The sequence below is a fragment of the Eubalaena glacialis genome, chromosome 8, assembly GCF_028564815.1.
Source record: "Eubalaena glacialis isolate mEubGla1 chromosome 8, mEubGla1.1.hap2.+ XY, whole genome shotgun sequence".
NCBI lineage: Eukaryota > Metazoa > Chordata > Mammalia > Artiodactyla > Balaenidae > Eubalaena > Eubalaena glacialis.
This window is the reverse complement of record NC_083723.1, coordinates 72,740,613-72,759,568: the sequence shown is the minus strand read 5'-3', so window position 1 is coordinate 72,759,568 and position 18,956 is coordinate 72,740,613. Positions and strand designations below refer to the sequence as shown.

The following is an 18,956-nucleotide window of genomic DNA, read 5'->3' as shown; positions in this document are numbered from 1 at the left end:
TCTGGCCTTACATTTAGGTCTTTAATCCATTTTGAGTTTATTTTTGTGTATGCTGTTAGGAAGTGTTCTAATTTCATTCTTTTACATGTAGCTGTCCAGTTTTCCCAGCACCACTTATTGAAGAGGCTGTCTTTTCTCCATTGTATATTCTTGCCTCCTTTATCAAAGATAAGGTGACCATATGTGCATGGGTTTATCTCTGGGCTTTCTATCCTGTTCCATTGATCTATATTTCTGTATTTGTGCCAGTACCATAATGTCTTAATTACTGTAGCCTTGTAGTGTACTCTGAAATAAGGGAGCCTGAATCCTCCAGCTCCGTTTTTCTTTCTCAAGATTGCTTTGGCTATTCAGGGTCTTTTGTGTTTCCATACAAATTGTGAAATTTTTTGTTCTAGTTCTGTGAAAAATGCCATTGGTAGTGATAGCGATTGCATTGAATCTGTAGATTGTTTTGCATAGTATAGTCATTTTCACAATGTTGATTCTTCCAATCTATAAGAATATGGTATATCTCTCCATCTGTTTGTATCATCTTTAATTTCTTCCATCAGTGTCTTATAGTTTTCTGCATACAGGTCTTTTGTCTCCTTAGGTAGGTTTATTCCTAGGTATTTTATTCTTTTTGTGGCAGTGGTAAATGGGAGTGTTTCCTTAATTTCTCTTTCAGATTTTTCATCATTAGTGTATAGGAATGCAAGAGATTTCTGTGTATTAATATTGTATCCTGCTACTTTACCAAATTCATTGATTAGCTCTAGTAGTTTTCTGGTAGCATCTTTAGGATTCTCTATGTATAGTATCATGTCATCTGCAAACAGTGACAGTTTTACTTCTTTTCCGATTTGGATTCCTTTTATTTCTTTTTCTTCTCTGATTGCTGTGGCTATAACTTCCAAAACTATGTTGAGTAATAGTGGTGAGAGTGGGCAACCTTGTCTTGTTCCTGATCGTAGTTTTTGGAAAACTGGAAATGGTTTTGGAAATGGTTTCAGTTTTTCACCATTGAGAATGATGTTGGCTGTGGGTTTGTCATATATGGCCTTTATTATGTTGAGGTAAGTTCCCTCTATGCCTACTTTCTGGAGTAGTATCATAAATGGGTGTCGAATTTTGTCAAAAGCTTTCTCTGCATCTATTGAGGTGATCATATGATTTTTCTCCTTCAATTTGTTAATATGGTTTATCACACTGATTGATTTGTGTATACTGAAGAATCCTTGCATTCCTGGGATAAACCCCACTTGATCATGCCGTTTGATCCTTTTAATGTGCTGTTGAATTCTGTTTGCTAGTATTTTGTTGAGGATTTTTGCATCTATGTTGATCAGTGATATTGGCCTGTAGTTTTCTTTTTTTGTGGCATCTTTGTCTGGTTTTGGTATTAGGGTGATGGTGACCTCATAGAATGAGTTTGGGAGTGTTCCTCCCTCTGCTATATTTTGGAAGAGTTTGAGAAGGATAGGTGTTACCTCTTCTCTAAATGTTGATAGAATTCACCGGTGAAGCCATCTGTCCTGGGCTTTTCTTTGTTGGAAGATTTATAATCACAGTTTCAATTTCAGTGCTTGCGATTGGTCTGTTTATATTTTCTACTTCTTCCTGGTTCAGTCTCGGGTGGTTGTGCTTTTCTAAGAATTTGTCCATTTCTTCCAGGTTGTCCATTTTATTGGGATATGGTTGCTTGTATTAATCTTTCATGATCCTTTGTATTTCTGCAGTGTCAGTTGTTACTTCTCCTTTTTCATTTCTAATTCTATTAATTTGAGTCTTCTCCCTTTTTTTCTTCATGAGTCTGGCTAATGGTTTACCAATTTTGTTTATCTTCTCCAAGAACCAGCTTTTAGTTTTATTGATCTTTGCTATCATTTCCTTCATGTTGTTTTCATTTATTTCTGATCTTATCTTTATGATTTCTTTCCTTCTCCTAACTTCGGGGTTTTTTTTTGTTCTTCTTTTCTCTAATTGCTTTAGGTGTAAGGTTAGGTTTTTTATTTGAGTTGTTTCTTGAGTTAGGATTGTATTGCTATAAACTTCCCTCTTAGAACTGCTTTTGCTGCATCCCATAGGTTTTGGGTCCTTGTGTTTTCATTGTCATTTGTCTCTAGGTATTTTTGGATTTCTTCTTTGATTTCTTCAGTGATCTCTTATTTAGTAGTGTATTGTTTAGCCTCCATGTGTTTGTTTTTTTACAGATTTTTCCTGTAATTAATATCTAGGTACATAGCGTTGTGGTCGGAAAAGATACTTGATATGATTTCAATTTTCTTAACTTTACCAAGGCTTGATTTGTGACTCAAGATATGATCTATCCTGGAGAATGCTCCTTGAGCACTTGAGAAGAAAGTGTATTCTGTTGTTTCTGGATGGAATGTTTTATAAATATCAATTAAGTCCACCTTGTCTAATGTATCATTTAAAGCTTGTGTTTCCTTATTTATTTTCATTTTGGATGATCTGTCCATTGGTGAAAGTGGGGTGTTACAGTCCCTTACTATGATTGTGTTACTGTCGATTTCCCATTTTATGGCTGTTAGCATTTGCTTTATGTATTGAGGTGCGCCTATATTGGGTGCATAAATATTTACAATTGTTATACCTTCTTCTTGGATTGATCCCTTGATCATTTTGTAGTGTACTTCTTTGTCTCTTGTAATAGTCTTTATTTTAAAGTCTATTTTGTCTGATATGAGAATTGCTACACCAGCTTTCTTTTGATTTCCATTTGCATGGAATATCTTTTTCCATCCCCTCACTTTCAGTCTGTATGTGTCCCTAGGTCTGAAGTGGGTCTCTTGTAGACAGCATATATATGGGTCTTGTTTTTGGATCCATTCAGCCAGTCTATGTCTTTTGGTTGGAGCATTTAATCCATTTACATTTAAGGTAATTACCGATATGTATGTTCCTACTATCATTTTCTTAATTGTTTTAGGTTTGTTATTGTAGGTCTTTTCCTTCTCTTGTGCTTCCTGCCTAGAGAAGTTACTTTAGCATTTGTTGTAAAGCTGGTTTGGTTGTGCTGAATTCTCTTAGCTTTTGCTTGTCTATGAGGATTTTAATTTGTCTGTCGAATCTGAATGAGATCCCTGCTGGGAAGAGTAATCTTGGTTGTAGGTTTTTCCTTTTCATCATTTAAAATATGTCCTGCCACTCCCTTCTGACTTGTATAGTTTCTGCTGAAAGATCAGCTGTTAACCTTATGGGGATTCCCTTGTATGTTATTTGTTGCTTTTCTCTTGCTGCTTTTAATATTTTTTCTTTGTATTTAATTTTTGATATTTAACTGGTATTAAACTTTTTATTAAACTATTAAAATTTTTAATAGTTTGATTAATATGTGTCTTGGGGTGTTTCTCCTTGGATTTATCCTGTATTGGACTCTCTGCACTTCCTGGACTTGATTGACTATTTCCTTTGCCATATTAGGGAAGTTTTCAACTATAATCTCTTCAAATATTTTCTCAGTCCCTTTCTTTTTCTCTTCTTCTTCTAGGACCCCTATAATTCAAATGTTGGTGTGTGTAATATTATCCTAGAGGTCTCTGGGGCTGTCCTCAGTTCTTTTCATTCCTTTTTCTTTATTCTTGTCTGTGGTAGTTATTACCACTCTCTTATCTTCCAGGTCACTTATCCGTTCTTCTGCCTCAGTTATCCTAGCCCCCTTCAGGCTCTGTTCCCCAGCCAGCTTTGCTGCCACTGCTAGAATGAGATCGTGTCCTAGTGGCACCTTCCTCTGGGCTATGCAATAATAGAGTCAGTAGATACATATCTTGTGGTTAAAATAAACATACCATTGGCTGTAAAGCTCAATTTAAAAGGAGAAGGGTTCCCATCAAGCATCAGTGTCTCAAACTGATTACTTAAAAGGTGTCCTGAATTTGTATATTTGTGTGTATAATTCAATCGACCCAGTGAGATCTGATTTTAGTATGCTGAAGCCGGAAAATCCCAACCCAGGAGATGCTAAAGGAAGAACCATCACAGAATGCAGCCTTCTTCAAAACTACCCTTTCAGAGTTGTTAATTTCCAATTGTAAGTGTAAGGAAATAAGGGCCATTGGTTATTTTGCTTGAGTACCTATGCTCTGATAAATGGCTAGGCAAATTGTCAGCCTTCTCCTTTTCTATCTCCCTTCCCAAACTTCCTCAGGTAATACTTGGTGCCAGCACATGAAAGTTGTCTCTGAGTAGAAAAACCAAAAGACCTTCATGAGAAGCTCCTCCACCCAGAAACACTTCCAAGCAGAATTTAAAGGAAATCATTTGTTTCTGCTTATTTTTCTAGTGACTTGTCTCCCCAAACTCACTCCCTTGTTTTCTGTGGTCAACACAAGCCCTCTGTATGCTTCACAGAGGCTTGTTTCACTCTCAGACACAGCCTGAAGGGTCCACGTCCTTGAATGATGGGATAGCTCAGCATCCACACTATTGAACCCTGGCCTTTTCTTGTCAGGGATGTGGCAGGGAAAAGCTTCAGGCCCTGTACCTGCATGGAAAATGGAGGGACCTTTTGCTGACACTGCTCTCTCACAGCTTGTCATTTCAAAATGAAACTTGTTGTGTTACTAATCCAGAAAGGCAGCTGGAATTTTCATCTATCTGCTGTCAAATGCACTGTTAATGTCATGTTGGATTATATGATAATAGTGAAATAAATCCTTTAATGACTTATCTAAACCACACCACAGATAGAAGAGTGAAGCAAGGTGGGCTAGGTAACAATCCAGAGGGAAGCAAGAGGACTGGGTTCATGAGCCACATTCAGGTAAAGGATTGCATTTGGTTTGCTGCCTAGTTTATCATGTGGTCCCTGTCAAGGGACCTTGCAGAGTGTGAACCGAGCTTATCCCACCCAGTAGGATTGACTTTCTCAGTTGATTTATTTTCTAGGTAAAACATACCTATAAGGAAATAACCTTCATTACTCGGCATCACTGAGAGAGCCTGTCTCCATAGTCAATTCTTTTTCCCAATGTGATTCTCCAAGGCGAAGGGTGGAGGATGGGGGGTGGGGCAGGTGAAGAAGGCAATATTTTCCTCTCACTCTGTCTTTCCCAAAGAACCTAGGAGAGAGACCTGAATATACTGGCTGTCCATTTAACAATGACCCATATGGTTTGTTGCTCTTTACCCAACAGAGCTAACCTGGGTCATCACTCTCAAGAGGGGGTGAGTGAGAAGGAAACAGTGCTGAGCTTGTGGATGGAAATCCTGGGTTCAAATCCAGATTCTGACTTCGCCAACCATGTGATCTCTCTGCACTTCATGTCCTCACTCATAAACTGCAGGGTTTCTACCTCGCTCAGAGAGTAAGAATCAAGTGAGATGAGGGGTATGAAAATACTTCATATTTGGGAAAAGAGATGTAAAAACAAGGCTTTTATTACCACCCACTAGTCCAAGAGTTCCCAGTCTGGCTGATCATCAGAGGTGTCTGGAGGCTTATTGAAAGTATAGAATTCTGGGTCCCTACCCAGTCTTACTGAATTAGAATCTCTGGGGGTAAGACCTGGAAATCTGTACTTTTAGAGCTTCCTGAGCAATTCTGATGCTCACTCAAGCTTGAGAATCACAGTGCCAGGGTTTGAACTTCTTAAAGATGAGAACCGTGTATCTTAGTACTTTAAAACCTCCACACCTAACACATGGTATTTATATAACCAAATGGTGACCAAATATTCACTGTACAAATATTTACTGAGGGCATACTGTGTGCCAGGCACCGTGCTAGCCACCAGGGAGACACACAGCACAATCCTGGCCTGTACTGAACTTAGGCTCTACATGTTGGTGGTGTGGGTGTTTGTTAGATGCAGGTACAGTAGTTTCACTGTAATACACCAGCTACTATCAGAGAGCTCGAGCCATTGAAGGGTTTTCAGCAGTCCTTTGATATGGTCCGATGTTGTTGAACTTGTCAGTCTTGCCTTTATTTTCAATTCTATTTTCACTGCTTTGTTATGGGCAATATTTCCTGCAGAAAATAGTGAGAAGCTTTAAAGAAAACATTTTGTAGATTTTCCCATCAGTTGGATTTCATGTTTCTTCCTGGTCAGTTTCCTTGGACTCATGCAGAATATTTTTTTTTACACAAACAACATGTTGGGGGCAAATGCTAGTGGAAATATAAAGTCTAAACACCACAGGTGCAGAACAGGGGCTACCAAAGGACATGCTATGAAAGGGGAGAATTGGAAAAGAGATTTTCTGGGAAGTCTCACTCCAAGATGAAATGAATTCTCAAAACATAAAGAGGTTGCAAAAAGGAAAGTTGAAATTCCAATATCTGTCTTGGGATGTGAAGAACAGCAAGGTGTTCTTGATTCAACCCAAGCATGGCCAGTCGACCCCAATGTCTGGCTGACCCTAGCATAGCTGGCTGACCTGAGTTTTGCCCATCCCTTGCACCACACTTGAACCCTGTATAAGCCCTGAAGTCATGTGGAAGATCATTTAAAAATATTTTCTTCTCTTTGTCTCCTGGCTCGGACTGAGAATGCTCTGAGGAGAGCAGTGTGGAACCACAGGGGAGATGGAGCTCATTCTTTCTATATTTCCATGTGCTTTTATGATGATTTCCCTGCAAGTGTTGGCCGGCGAAGGAATGATGAGCACTAAGACACTCCTTGACTTGTGCACGGTGGTGTGAGCAAACAGTTTCCCATCAGGGCGTTATGGTTGGAGAGGAAGCACTGGATTCAAACTTAGAAGCCACGGTTCTGGTGTTCTGCTCTAAGTAAGCCGTTCAAAACATGCTGCTGAAGGAAGGAAGGTGTGAATAAATGAAGGAATACCAGCTAGGTCTGATCAAGACATTTCACCAAACATGAGACTAAACTACAGCAACCACAGAAATCAAGGATCAGGAGGTTACCACATTGGGGGTGTAAATGTATCCCAGATGCTGGGCAGGAAGCAGAAACTTAAGATGTAGCCCCTGCTAGTGTTCACAATCTGAGAACCACTGAGCAATAAATTTGGAATTCCACAGGCAACTCATAGAAGGAGAGGTCTGGTATTGGATCCGCATCAGGGAGAGGTCAGGACTCTGGCTGGGCCTTGAAGGGTGAAGACGGTTTTGATAGACAGAAGAGAGGGAAGGAATGCATCTTAAGTAACAGTCTGAGAAAAAGCACAGAAGTCGTTTAAATCATGATGATAACGTTTATGAGACAGCGAGCTCACCAGGATGACTAAAGAAGGCACTGGGAGGTAGTCAGGGAGCTGGTGGCCTTGCAGTGGGCAAAGGAACAAGGACCTGGTATAGTAGGAGCTCCAGAAGGAACAAGGTGCCACTAGAGGCTCCTGAGTTGAAGAGAAATGTCCTTGGGTGGCTCATCTGGCAAAGTGGGCACCTCCCACCCACCTCCTGGATGACTCTTGCTTCTTCGCTCGGCTGCTGAGGTTGGATGGAAATCCAGTGAACACTTCTGTTGCTCTCCCAGGTGAACAGATCCACAGATGTGGGGGGCAAGCCCCCTCACACACTCCCTTGTCCGAAAACATGATGGAGACTAGATCACACACTTTCAAAGCAAACCAAGAGCCTCTTCCCTCTAATATGATTTACCACATGACAGATGATCGCAATCCCTGTAATTACTTAGATACTTTAATTGACTTTCAGTGGCAGTAATAAGTAACTGGAGTTCAGGCTTGTAGAATTTCCTTCCTAATTGTGGCTGTTAAACTCATCATTATAGGGATAAATAACACACCACTTTATTTAAACCGTTTCCCCCATACATGTAAATTGCAGCGGAAGTGCCCCAGCACTTGCAAGCCCCTAGGAGAGCTGTTTGGGGGCAAGGACCCTGGTGGTACACTGTGGAGAGAGCTGCTCAGGCTGGGTAGCTGCTTCGTGTGAATTAGCAAGCCATGAGTTTCCAACACTGACACATTTCCTAGTGCTTCGGCTTTAAAAGGCTGTAGAAAGGATAATTGACCACAGCTTGTCAGCACGAGAGATTTACTGTCATTAGTGCAATCTCAGATGAATTATTTTAATATCATGGAATATGAAAAATGGCCAGCTAGTTTCCTTGCTCAGTAAGTTAAGTACTTAAACAGCTTTTCACACTTCACTTCTGCATTTAGATGTAAAGGAGGGAGGAAATCATAAAGGGCCCATGAGTGGGAGTAGAAGGAAGGGGTGGGACTAACTTGGCAGAGGTAAGGAAAGGTAAATTGCAAATTATCAGATCAGATCCAAGTGAACAGATCTCTTCAGGGTTGCTTGTTTTCAGGGTGGCATAGAAGCTAAATAGACATTCCTTTTTTTGTCTTTTTTAGTTCCCAACATTGATTTCTATTTTCCAGTGTAGTATTAATTTAGAAAATTCTGTTACAACTTGTGTTCTTTGTGTTTTGACCCAGTTGTAGAGAAAAAGAACTAGAAATATAGCAAGGTAGATTTTAAAACCTTTATTACACCATAGACACAAGTTTGGGAAGCCTGAATTTTTTCACTCAGGGCCATGCAGATATGGTCCCTTACATGTTCTATTTTGTTTTGTTTTGTTTCTGAACCATCCATTCTTCTGAGGATTGTGTAAAAAAGAGCCAGTGCCCGAAAGAGTCAAAGAATGCCTAGAACTGGAGCAATTTATTTTCATTTTGCTTCCCTATGGCTCTTTCTGCAAATATATTTGCTTCCTAACTCTCAGAACCCAAGACAAGCTGCCCCTGGCAATTATCTCATTTTGATTTTGGGGAGGAGGGCTTTATTCCCGTCTGATCATTGAATTTAGACTTTCTTTGCTGTCTGTCCCCTGTCTCCACTAAGATAAACACATGTGGGCCTGGTTCCTGTTGTTATTGTAACTGAAATGGAACTAATCTCACTCATTTCTATGTGGCTTAGCACTGCAGGTGAATATCTGTGAATGATGTTGCCAATTACTATTGCTTGATTGGCTGGTTGTAAATGCTATTTGTTCTTACCCCTTTGTTCTTTCTCAAACACATTGTAACATACCTGAGAGGTGAAAGTAACAGAATCCCTCTGAAAGGAGGGGAGAAAGTCTGTAAAATCCAGCAGCATATTTAGTTACTGCATATTTGATTGTTTCCCTTTCACCACTGAGTGACATGGCAATAACATAGAGGGAGATGAACATTTCACTAAATAACCTCATTAAGAACTATATCGTTTAAAACACATAAACAACAGCCACAACAAACTTAAAGGCACTACAAGCCTTGGTCTCTCCTTGAACTGGCCATCATGTTCCAGGTCTGAAAGTGAGTGGGTTGGACTTCTCAGGATCAGTGAGTGATGGAAATTCCAGAGCCTTGGGGATGCAGGGTCTTTCCCCGACTTCTGGTTTCTAACATTTAGAGTGAGTTGTTGCTTCACCTACATCCCATCAGTCTGGTGATGGCTCATCTCCAAATTGCTTTGAGAGAATCATGGTTTGAGTTTCCTAACTCCATTTTTAAAATTCAACTGTGGATGGGGCAGCAGAGTCTCCAATCCGCTGGCTATTTGTGCAGAACTTGTGTGTTTGTGTGTCACAGAGAAAGACATCATATTTATATTTAAAGAAGAAAAGTCATGTAAAGAGGATAGAGTTAGGATGGAGAGAGATCTGAGCAAGTATATTCAAAGTTGTCGAAACCCAGTTATAAAATGCTTGCTCCCCAACCCCTACCAGACGGTTAGTAACGGAACTACCTTTATCACTGCCAAATGTGTGTGAAATGATGGCAACCTTCATATGAGAAAAAAGAAAATGGCAAGAAATAGCGGTGTACCTGACTAGGGTACATTAGCATGGTGATGTGTTGTAGTCAGGTCTCCTTTCATGTCCTCCAACACAGATTTGATCCAGACCTGACCAGGATGACAACATTTCCTCTTGAATGGATCGCCATGTGTTCTTTTAAACAAAATCTACATGCTCTGTCTCTGCTTGGGGTACAGCTTTAACTGGCCCATCATATGCCCTGGTGGAGTGTCTGAGCTCAAGGCAGGTTGGAAATAAGGCAGCACATCAGATTGGAGATGCTTGCAGAAGTGTTGCGAGGAACGGACTGGATGCTGGTCAAGCCCGTGGTCAAGAGTGTGCAAAACGGACTTACTCCATCTCCAGGACCAGGATGCAAGGGGGAAAGGGAAACATTTTTTGTTTGTTTTCACACCTATCTATCTATCTATCTATCTATCTATCTATCTATCTATCTATCTATCTATCTATCTATCTATCTATCTTTCAGTTTTATTGAGATATAATTGACATACTGCACTGTATAAGTTTAACGTGTACGACATAATGATTTGACCTACATACATCATGAAATGTTTATCACAATAAGTTAGTGAACATCTATCATCTCATATAGATACGAAATTAAAGAAATAGAAAAAATATTCTTTTTCCTTGTGACGAGAACTCTTAGGATTTACTTTCTTAACAATTTTCATATATAACATATGGCAGTGTTAGTTATATTTATCATATTGTACATTACAACCCTAGCACTTATTTATCTTATAATTTTTAAATTTAAATATGACAGGCTGCCACTCAGAATGGTTTAACATCTCTCTCCAGGGATGGCTTGGCCCATATGACAGGTTATAAGACATGTTTGAAACTTGAGAGAGATGAGGAGAGGACGGGAGGAAGAGAGGGAGGGAGGCGGAGAGAGAGAGAGAGGAAAAAGAAAGGAGGAGAAAATAAAGGCTGGATTTTTTTTCTGCACCTGTTTCACTTTTTGCGATGGATGCTAAATAACCTGTATCGAACGTTTCGCCTGGTTGTGTCCTAATGAGCAAGTGCACTTCTGGATTTGGTAGGCATGTTGTCCGCAGGCATGCTTTTCTGGATGTCATCTGCCTCGCAGGACACACCCCTCTTCACTATCAGCTCCACTCCCCTGACAGCTCAGCTTATCTTTCTGGCAATAGAGAGACCATCAATTGCCCGCAGCCTGTCCATGAGTATTGGGGAAGGCAGGGGGAGGTGGCAAATATTAAATCACTAAGGAGACAAGGCTGTGTGTGGTGTGACACCGTTGGGAAAGCTCCAGGTCTTTTCTACAGTCATGGTTGCCCCTAGTCTTCACCACATAACTGGGCTTGGGTGAGCACAAAGGGGATTTTCAATAACTGTACTTGGCTTCTGAGATTCTGTGGCATACATTTTGACAGTGGACTTTAACCATGTCAATTTGGCATTAATATTGGTATGTCCCCTAATGTTATGTATTTCCTCTCCCCTCCCCAAATTTAAATAGTTTTACTTTCATTCTCTTGCAAAGCAGAGAATGTACAATGCAAAGTACAATTTGCATGTACAATGCAAAGAGGTATAGAGAAGTAAGTAAAAATAACCTTTACCTTACCACCAATAATAACTCCTTTAATACTTTGAAAAATATCTTTCTAGATATTTTTTCTATGCGTGTGTACACACAAATACACACAAGCACAAACAAACATACGTATGTTCTTTCAAAAACCTCCTTTTTTCATTTAGAAACATAACATGTTCAAATTCCCATGCCCATAACTATGTTCTACAGCATTCTCTCAAACGGTTTCTTAGTATTAATCATACGGTTTCTTTTTTCATTATTAAAAAGTACTTGTGGATACATCTTTGTATACTTTTATAACATCTTTAAGATAAATTTCTAGAATTGCCGATTTGAAGATTATGAACGTTTGAAATTTGGATATATGTTCTCATATTGTCTTCTAGAAAGTCATATTAGTGATAAATCCCATGGATGCATCCACAGTGGATTTCTTTAAAGGATGTTTATATATTTATTTCCTGCCTTTTCGTGATACAGAAAAAATATCTAATGACCATGTAAGACTCTTTTAGAAGGAAAAGTCAGGCTATAGTCAGATGATTATTTTGTCAAATCAGTTGTCCTTTTTACGGTTCCTGGGTTTTAGTTATTACTTGCTGCTAAAGAGTAAAATTGTGAACAGTTATTTCTTTAAGTTCCTTTGTGATTTTCAGTTATAATTTTGCGATTTCAAGCTAATGATGTTGTGTGGACATGATGAATTTGGGGTAGTGTGTGGGCAGGCATATGTGTTGGATTTGCTTTGGAGTTTCAATTACCAAACAGCTCGATGATTCCTATGGCCAGTGTATTTATCGTGAATGCAAGATGAAGGCACAGGACGGCTCATCCCCACTCAGTGTGAAAATGGTACCCAACCCCTTGACCAGCAGCCGGCAGCACATCTATTCAGGTCTGTGTGTATATGAAGGCATATCCCAGGAAGACACATGCAGATACAAAGGTTCTTAGATCACTGTTAAAGAAACACTTCCACAGTCAGATGAAAAAACGGAAGACAGGTGAACTGAGAGTGTCGTGTGTGGATGGGGGGAGGAGTGGGAAAGGAGTTATGGTGACTGAAAAGTATGAGAAACCTTGGAGTAAGATGGGGGAAATTAGGGAAAGCAGCTGCTTTTCCCAGAAAAAGCTACCATAGGCTTTTTGGGCATTAGCAAAATAATCAGATTAAGGACATAAAAATGTAGTTCCAGTGAAAAACTGAAACTCAGACACAAAATAAACAGTTGTATAAATCCAGCCAGTTTGGTTTTTACTGATTTAAATATGTGTATGTGTGTATGCCTGTGAGTTTGTATAGAGTTCACTGTTCAGTAGCAGGAAGACATACATCACATCTCCTGATATATTGTATCATGAAGCTCAGTTCTTTAAACATGAAGTCATAGCCAGCCCCTCTGGGTGCAAGCATAAGGCATGAGAACTAGCCCAGCACCGCTGCCGTTAGCATCTGGTATCTAGACCCTTCATTAATATTTATGGAGCCATAGACTAAGCATAGAGCCCTCCATAACTCAGGGAACCAACACTGTACTCTGAAAATAGTTTGATCTTGGCTTTTAATATAAAGGTAAAAATTTTTAATGTTTACAAATCCAAAAAAATGTGCCTCAAGATAAGCTACATGACTTAAAAAAAATACATTTTTCCTGAATTGAGAACCCATGTCCTGTTCTAAAATAGAACCCGTAGACAATTTTGTCTCCTCTCCCTATCTAAATGATCTTTTTTGAACTGCATCTTAGAGGGATAATTTTCCTTGTCTCTCATTCTGTCTTGTTTTCTTATGAAGAAGGGAGGATGGGGTTTAAACAAAAATCCTACAATGAGCTGAGCAGCTAATATGCACCAGGCACTGTGCTAATTACTTTCTCTATGTCAAATCATTCACTGCCACAGCCTTATAAGGTAGGTTGCATCATTCAGCTCCACTGACTAAGTTGACTGAGGTTGTACTAATATCAATACTTGGTGGAGAAGGATTCAATCTCAGGTTAGCATGACACCAAAGCTACATGCTTTTTCCTTGAGCTGCATGTGGAAGCAGAAGAATTCGTGCGATTCCTCATACCTCCTTGACATCATAGAAATCACCATTTGAGAGAAAATATGGCCCAGAGTCTTTGTAACAATACACATGTAATTCATACACTGTTGTAAAATGTATGTCTTACTCACCTTCTAGTGTCTATTGTGTGCTCTGTATCATACCGTGTGCAAGAAAAGTAAGATGCCTTGGTCTTCACTGTAGGAGAGCTTCTAGAGCTTCTAAAATTGCATCAATCAGCTACCCCCAGTACAACACTAGATGAGGCAAGACACATTCATAGCCGAACCAGCTGAGATGACTCAAAAGAGAGGAGTCTGTGTAAATATCAGCTGCGCTCATGACATGTTTTGTCATGAACAATGACTTAACACTTACACATTTACTCCAACATTTACTGAGCACCTCTTGTGAGTTCAGCAGCATGACAAGAAAATAAACAACTCATGGTGGAGAGAAATAGAATGATAATCCAAAGTAGCTGATCTTACCAAAAGTAGGAGCCAAGTACTCCAGGTGCTTATAGAGGAGATGGCTTTGGTCTAGATCTTACTGGCTGGGGGCATTTCACATGATGGAGAGGAGTCCACAGCAAGTAGCTAACAACTTGTCAGAAGAAGAGCAGGAATTCCAGCACAATGTGAATATAAGGATGTTGAGAGTCAGGGCTGGAAAATAAAGAACAAGGGGTAAGGTTCTGGAGGAGCTTGGAGGCTGTGCTTGGGATTTTGGATTTTCCTAAAAGTTGCTGAAACCTTATGAAGATGTTTCAGTCAGGAAGAGACATGGTTTGTTTTTTCCAGAGCTCATCTGCCTTCCATGAGAAGGACTTGCTGGCTGTGGAAGATATTGAGGTGGCCTCTTCCCAGGTGTAAGGGAGTATCATCTCATCGAACTTGCAAATTCAGATTGCTCTACTCCCCATTCACCCAGAAAAGACCACGAGGTCTAGACTGTCCCTAGTTACCCCTGACTTTTGTTAGCAGCTGTCTGGATTATCCTTTCCCAAAGCTAACTTACGCTCTGTGGTTCTTTTCTGAGGTAAGACTCTCAATCTAAACATTAAATGGAACAGGCCCACCTGCAGATCTTCTAAACTGGTTGGAACACAAAGGGATTAAGAAGTGGTGGGGAAAGGGAAAAACAGCCCCGTTTGAGAGGGTCATCTGCCTCCAATGATTTAAACCCTTTCAGGATAAAGGGAGGAAAATATTAAGGACCAGACATGCTTTCAAAAACACAGAACCCATAAAATCATGGAATTCTGGAGCTGAAAGAAGCCTCAGAGAGCTGATCTCTGGTTTTCAGTAGGATTCTAGAAAGAGGATAGAACTTGAAATAGAGAGCCTGGTGTACTTAGGACAGTTTATGTGACTTTAGGGAAGTGACTAACAACCTCTCAGAGCCCCAATTTTATCTATTAATTAAAGATGATAACACCTACCTCTCAAAGTGTTATGAGAATGAATTAAATATTCTATGTGAAAAGATAAAATCGTGTACAACACGGCTGCTATTCAGATGAAGAAACTGAGACACAGAGAAGCTGAGTGGACATATAGAAAGGTGGTTGTTTCAGCGAATGAATAGATTTCTTCACAACCCTGACCTAGGAAACCCAGCGTGGCTTTTCTAAGTCTGTAAGCATTACCAAGCTGACACGATGCTTTTAATGAAAATGGCAAAATCTTCTCTTGGGTCCTGTGTTCTCATGTTCCCTAAATTTTTAACATTTCTTGCTTTCAAGTAGCTGATACCATTGAACCCTGCCTGTCAGTCTCAGTTTTAGCAGTGAAGGCTTAGGGTGGATTTTACCTAGTGTTTCACAAGCTATCTCGGGGGGTGCCTTAGCGTCTCTGTGTCTCTTGAAAGCCCTTTGTGGTTGTGTCTGGAATGAGTCCCAGTGCTTACTTCACACAGGTGTGCTAGCACTCCAGCCTCCCTGATTTATCATTTCCTTTTCACTCTGTCACCAGTTAACGATGGCTGCCTACTTGTTGACTCATTATGAGCAACTGGGAAACAAGATAGGATGATTCTCTTTACTGTTTTGTCCCTCACACATCAACCTGGTCTACTCTTCTTACTCCTCTGCAGACCTACCCTTTCTCTTCCTCAAGCCATGACCTATTTGACATGAGACATGTTCTTCAGTAAGTCCAATGGCTTGATTGCATCAAAGTGGGAGACACCCAAGACTCCAATGAAAAGGATTATTTGCAAGAGTGGGAAAGTGATCATTTACTCAGAATGACTTTTTAATAAAGACTCACTGAAAACAATTACTTTTTTCTTGATGATTTTATTTTCTGCCTGGACAAGATTCATGTTTTGACTGTGTTTGCAAAGTTTCTACTGCTGGCCTTGGCTGATGGACTTAGTCACTGACGGCTGGACCTTCCACACTGCAGTCCTGGTTTTGATTATCCAAGAGTGGGGATAATTATCCCCCAAATCTCCAGTTGTCCACTACAGGCTCCCTTCTACCCTACTCTGCTACCTTTCCTGTCATGATGACAATAACGAAAACAGCAATAATAATAGCTAATACTTACATTAGTGTTTGCTATATGCAAGGAGTTTTCCTAAGCATCATACCAATATGAATTCGTTTAATGCCTACATACAACCAACTGTATAATCTCAAGGAATCTGGGAACAGGAACTGCTGGTCAAGAGTTGTGATAGGGGCCACTGTCAGACTTTTAGGTAGGGATTTTTAGTACCAAACAATGGTTCTCAACATGGGGAGAGTTTGACAATATCTGGTAATATTTTTGATTATCTCAAGCAGGGGGTGATACTGGGGTTGATGTTATGATTAATATACTAATACATGTAAAATGCTTAACTCAGTGTCTGGCATATAGTAAATGCTCCCTAGGTTAGCTGCTATTTTATAATATACAGAGCGTTCTGGCCTTAGGGAGACAAACTGGGCTGCTCTTTGTCTTGAGAGAACACCTTCAGTTCATGCCATCCAAGGGAATAGTTTTCTCCATCTTAATCCTAAAAAGATGTCCTGTCTTAGCCTATTAGGAAGTTCAGGAAAAATTATCTTTGATTTGTTTCAATGATATATCTCTTTCTCGTCTTTTATTTTCTGCCTCTTGTTTTACAAAAGAAAGCCAAGTTTCTGTGTCCTGCACTTGCATTTTGCGGCTTCACTGGCTCCATGCCTGCCTTCTGAGACCTAGGCTGTCCACCTGCTCCCCCTGCATTCTCATGCCACGTGTTATGCTTACTGAGAAGGGAGCCTCATTAAGATGGATGTGAGACAGTCAACAGCCCTCTCCAGGATGGGTGTTCTCACACATTCTCATCAGGCAAAATTATGGGCTAATATTGCTGGAATTATCTAGGCACTGAGGCTGAGAGAGGTTCACTATCTTACCTGAGTTATCCAACTAGTGAGTGAGTGAGTGAGTGAGTTAGGAATACCTATAGCCTCTGACGTCCCACTTCCATGTTCTTTGCATTCCCCACTAGGGGAGTGCCAGTGAACGATGCCTACATTTCAGGTCTTCAGGGTCTCATGAAATTATTCACTTTTTGTGTGTGCGTGGTGGAAGACCTAATTTGAATATAAGTTGAGACATGATTACAGCTCAGACTGGCTGGGCATTTCTGAGCTGGTGGAGCAGGCCTGCTAAAAGATTTTACCAGAAGAGGGAAAGCTTCTTCTGAAGGGAAAAGGAAGCTAGAAAAGTGTGACTTGGTACTAAAACTTTAGGGTTATAGGGAAGCGAGTAGTCCTGAGAGCAGAATGGTGTCTGTCACTTAGTGTCCATGAAGACGAGTCCTCTCTGAGCCCAAGGAGTTTATATGTGAATTGTGTGGTAAGCAGGGAGCAGTGAGGAAATTTGGAATATTTGTTTCAGGAAAATTTTGCAAAACTTTGTGCCCAAGGAGCACAGCTATGTGTCTACCTAACAGAATGTGAAACAAAATGAAACACTAAATGGTTTGGCACGTGGAGAGTTCTGGTGCCTCAGCTGAGGGGGAAACATCTGTTCTGGGAGGTTATGGCAGTACCATCAGATGTGTGGGGAAAGATGGCAGAGAAGTGGGAGCATTCACTGGAGGGGATGTGAGACCCTCACTAGAGACTTACTAGACATTCCTTGGAAATATTTCTACAGGCAAGAGCCTGCGAGTTCTAATTTATAATGTGACTGCATCGGTGTATATAGCCTGAGGAAATGAATGGTCTTTGAAATTTCACAAAGGTTTTGGTACCTCAAAATGCTAACAAATATGGTGGTTTGTTATACTTTTCTTTAAATCCTTCAAATTGGCATTTGCCTGTGGCATGCATTGTAGACTATTACTTTCACAAGCCTGCAACACATTGCTAGAAATAATATACTTATGGAACAGCCTGAAACCCTGGAAGAATGGTTCCAACATGTCATTTATGAATTACCTCAGTATCAGATGAGGCATTCACAGCAATCAAAACACATTAATTTCAAACAACGTTGTGTTTTTGACCACTATACTGTACTATATATATATACTAAATCCATATTGAAGTAGTTTTAATATAAATGAGGTCCACAGAAATGTCAGGCAAAATACAACTGCCAAGATTATAAGATAATTGGTAAATGTTTGAATGGAAGCCCAAGGCTGGGTTTTAAAAGGAGGGGAAGGAACGTCAAACTGTGTAAGCAAAGATACATTTTGGAATTCCATCCACTTGGAATTCATTTATTCAGTATGTTGACTGCCTATGGCTGCCTGGCAGAGACTAGGCAGTGGAGGTGAGGTGGTGTTGTGAAGCTACTAGGAAAAGATTGGTGAAGAGAGTTACTGCCTTAGTTATCTATCAATGCTTAACAAACCATCTCAAACTTAGGAGCTTAAAAACAATAATTTTATTATCTCTCTCTTTTTTTTTTTTTTTTTTTTTGGTCACGAGGCATTTGGGATCTTAGTTCCCCGACCAGGGATCGAACCCATGCCCCCTGCATTGGAGGCACAGAGTCTTAACCACTGGTACGCCAGGGAAGTCCCATTTGTTATCTCTTATAATAGCCCCAGTGGGTTAACTGGATCCTTCTCTCAGAGTCTTTCACGTGGTAAGAGAAGGTGGCATGAGCTGGATCATTCGAGATGACTCTACTCATCTCAAGCATTGGCAGGGTTGGCTGGAAGGCTGAGACATCTTTCTTTCTATCTCAATGTGGTCTCTCTATGCAGCCAACTTGGGTTTCTTTAAATGAGCTTCTTAAATCTAAATCTCAAGAGTGGACAAGCAAAAGTTGCCAGTTCTTTTGAAGGTTTAGACCCAGACTAGCATTGTGTCACTGATGTCATATTCTGTTGAAGTGGATCACAGGGCCAGCCTAGATTCAAAAGTCGGGGACTACACAAAGCTATGAATTCTGGGAGGTGTGGCTCACTGGGGGCTATCTTTGGAGCCTGGCTACCAAAAATACCCAAGGTAACATCAGGGACAAAAATAAGGAAAGTGAGCTCTGATGAAAAAAGCTAATTCATAGATTAAAGCATGTTAACTAGCATATAAGCATCAGTTACCCCCAAAGCACAGAAATTTATACTCATGCTTGAACAG

General features: G+C 40.2%; 1 long non-coding RNA gene across 2 annotated transcripts in view; it reads right to left on the bottom strand.

Moving 5' to 3' along the window:
• LOC133096811 (uncharacterized) overlaps nt 1-18,956 on the bottom strand; it is an 89,720-nt gene that overhangs the window by 45,621 nt on the left and 25,143 nt on the right. For both annotated transcript variants that reach the window (XR_009701837.1, XR_009701836.1), the window contains exon 2: nt 13,867-14,043. This is a non-coding gene — a long non-coding RNA (uncharacterized LOC133096811). The remainder of the gene's footprint in view (nt 1-13,866; nt 14,044-18,956) is intronic.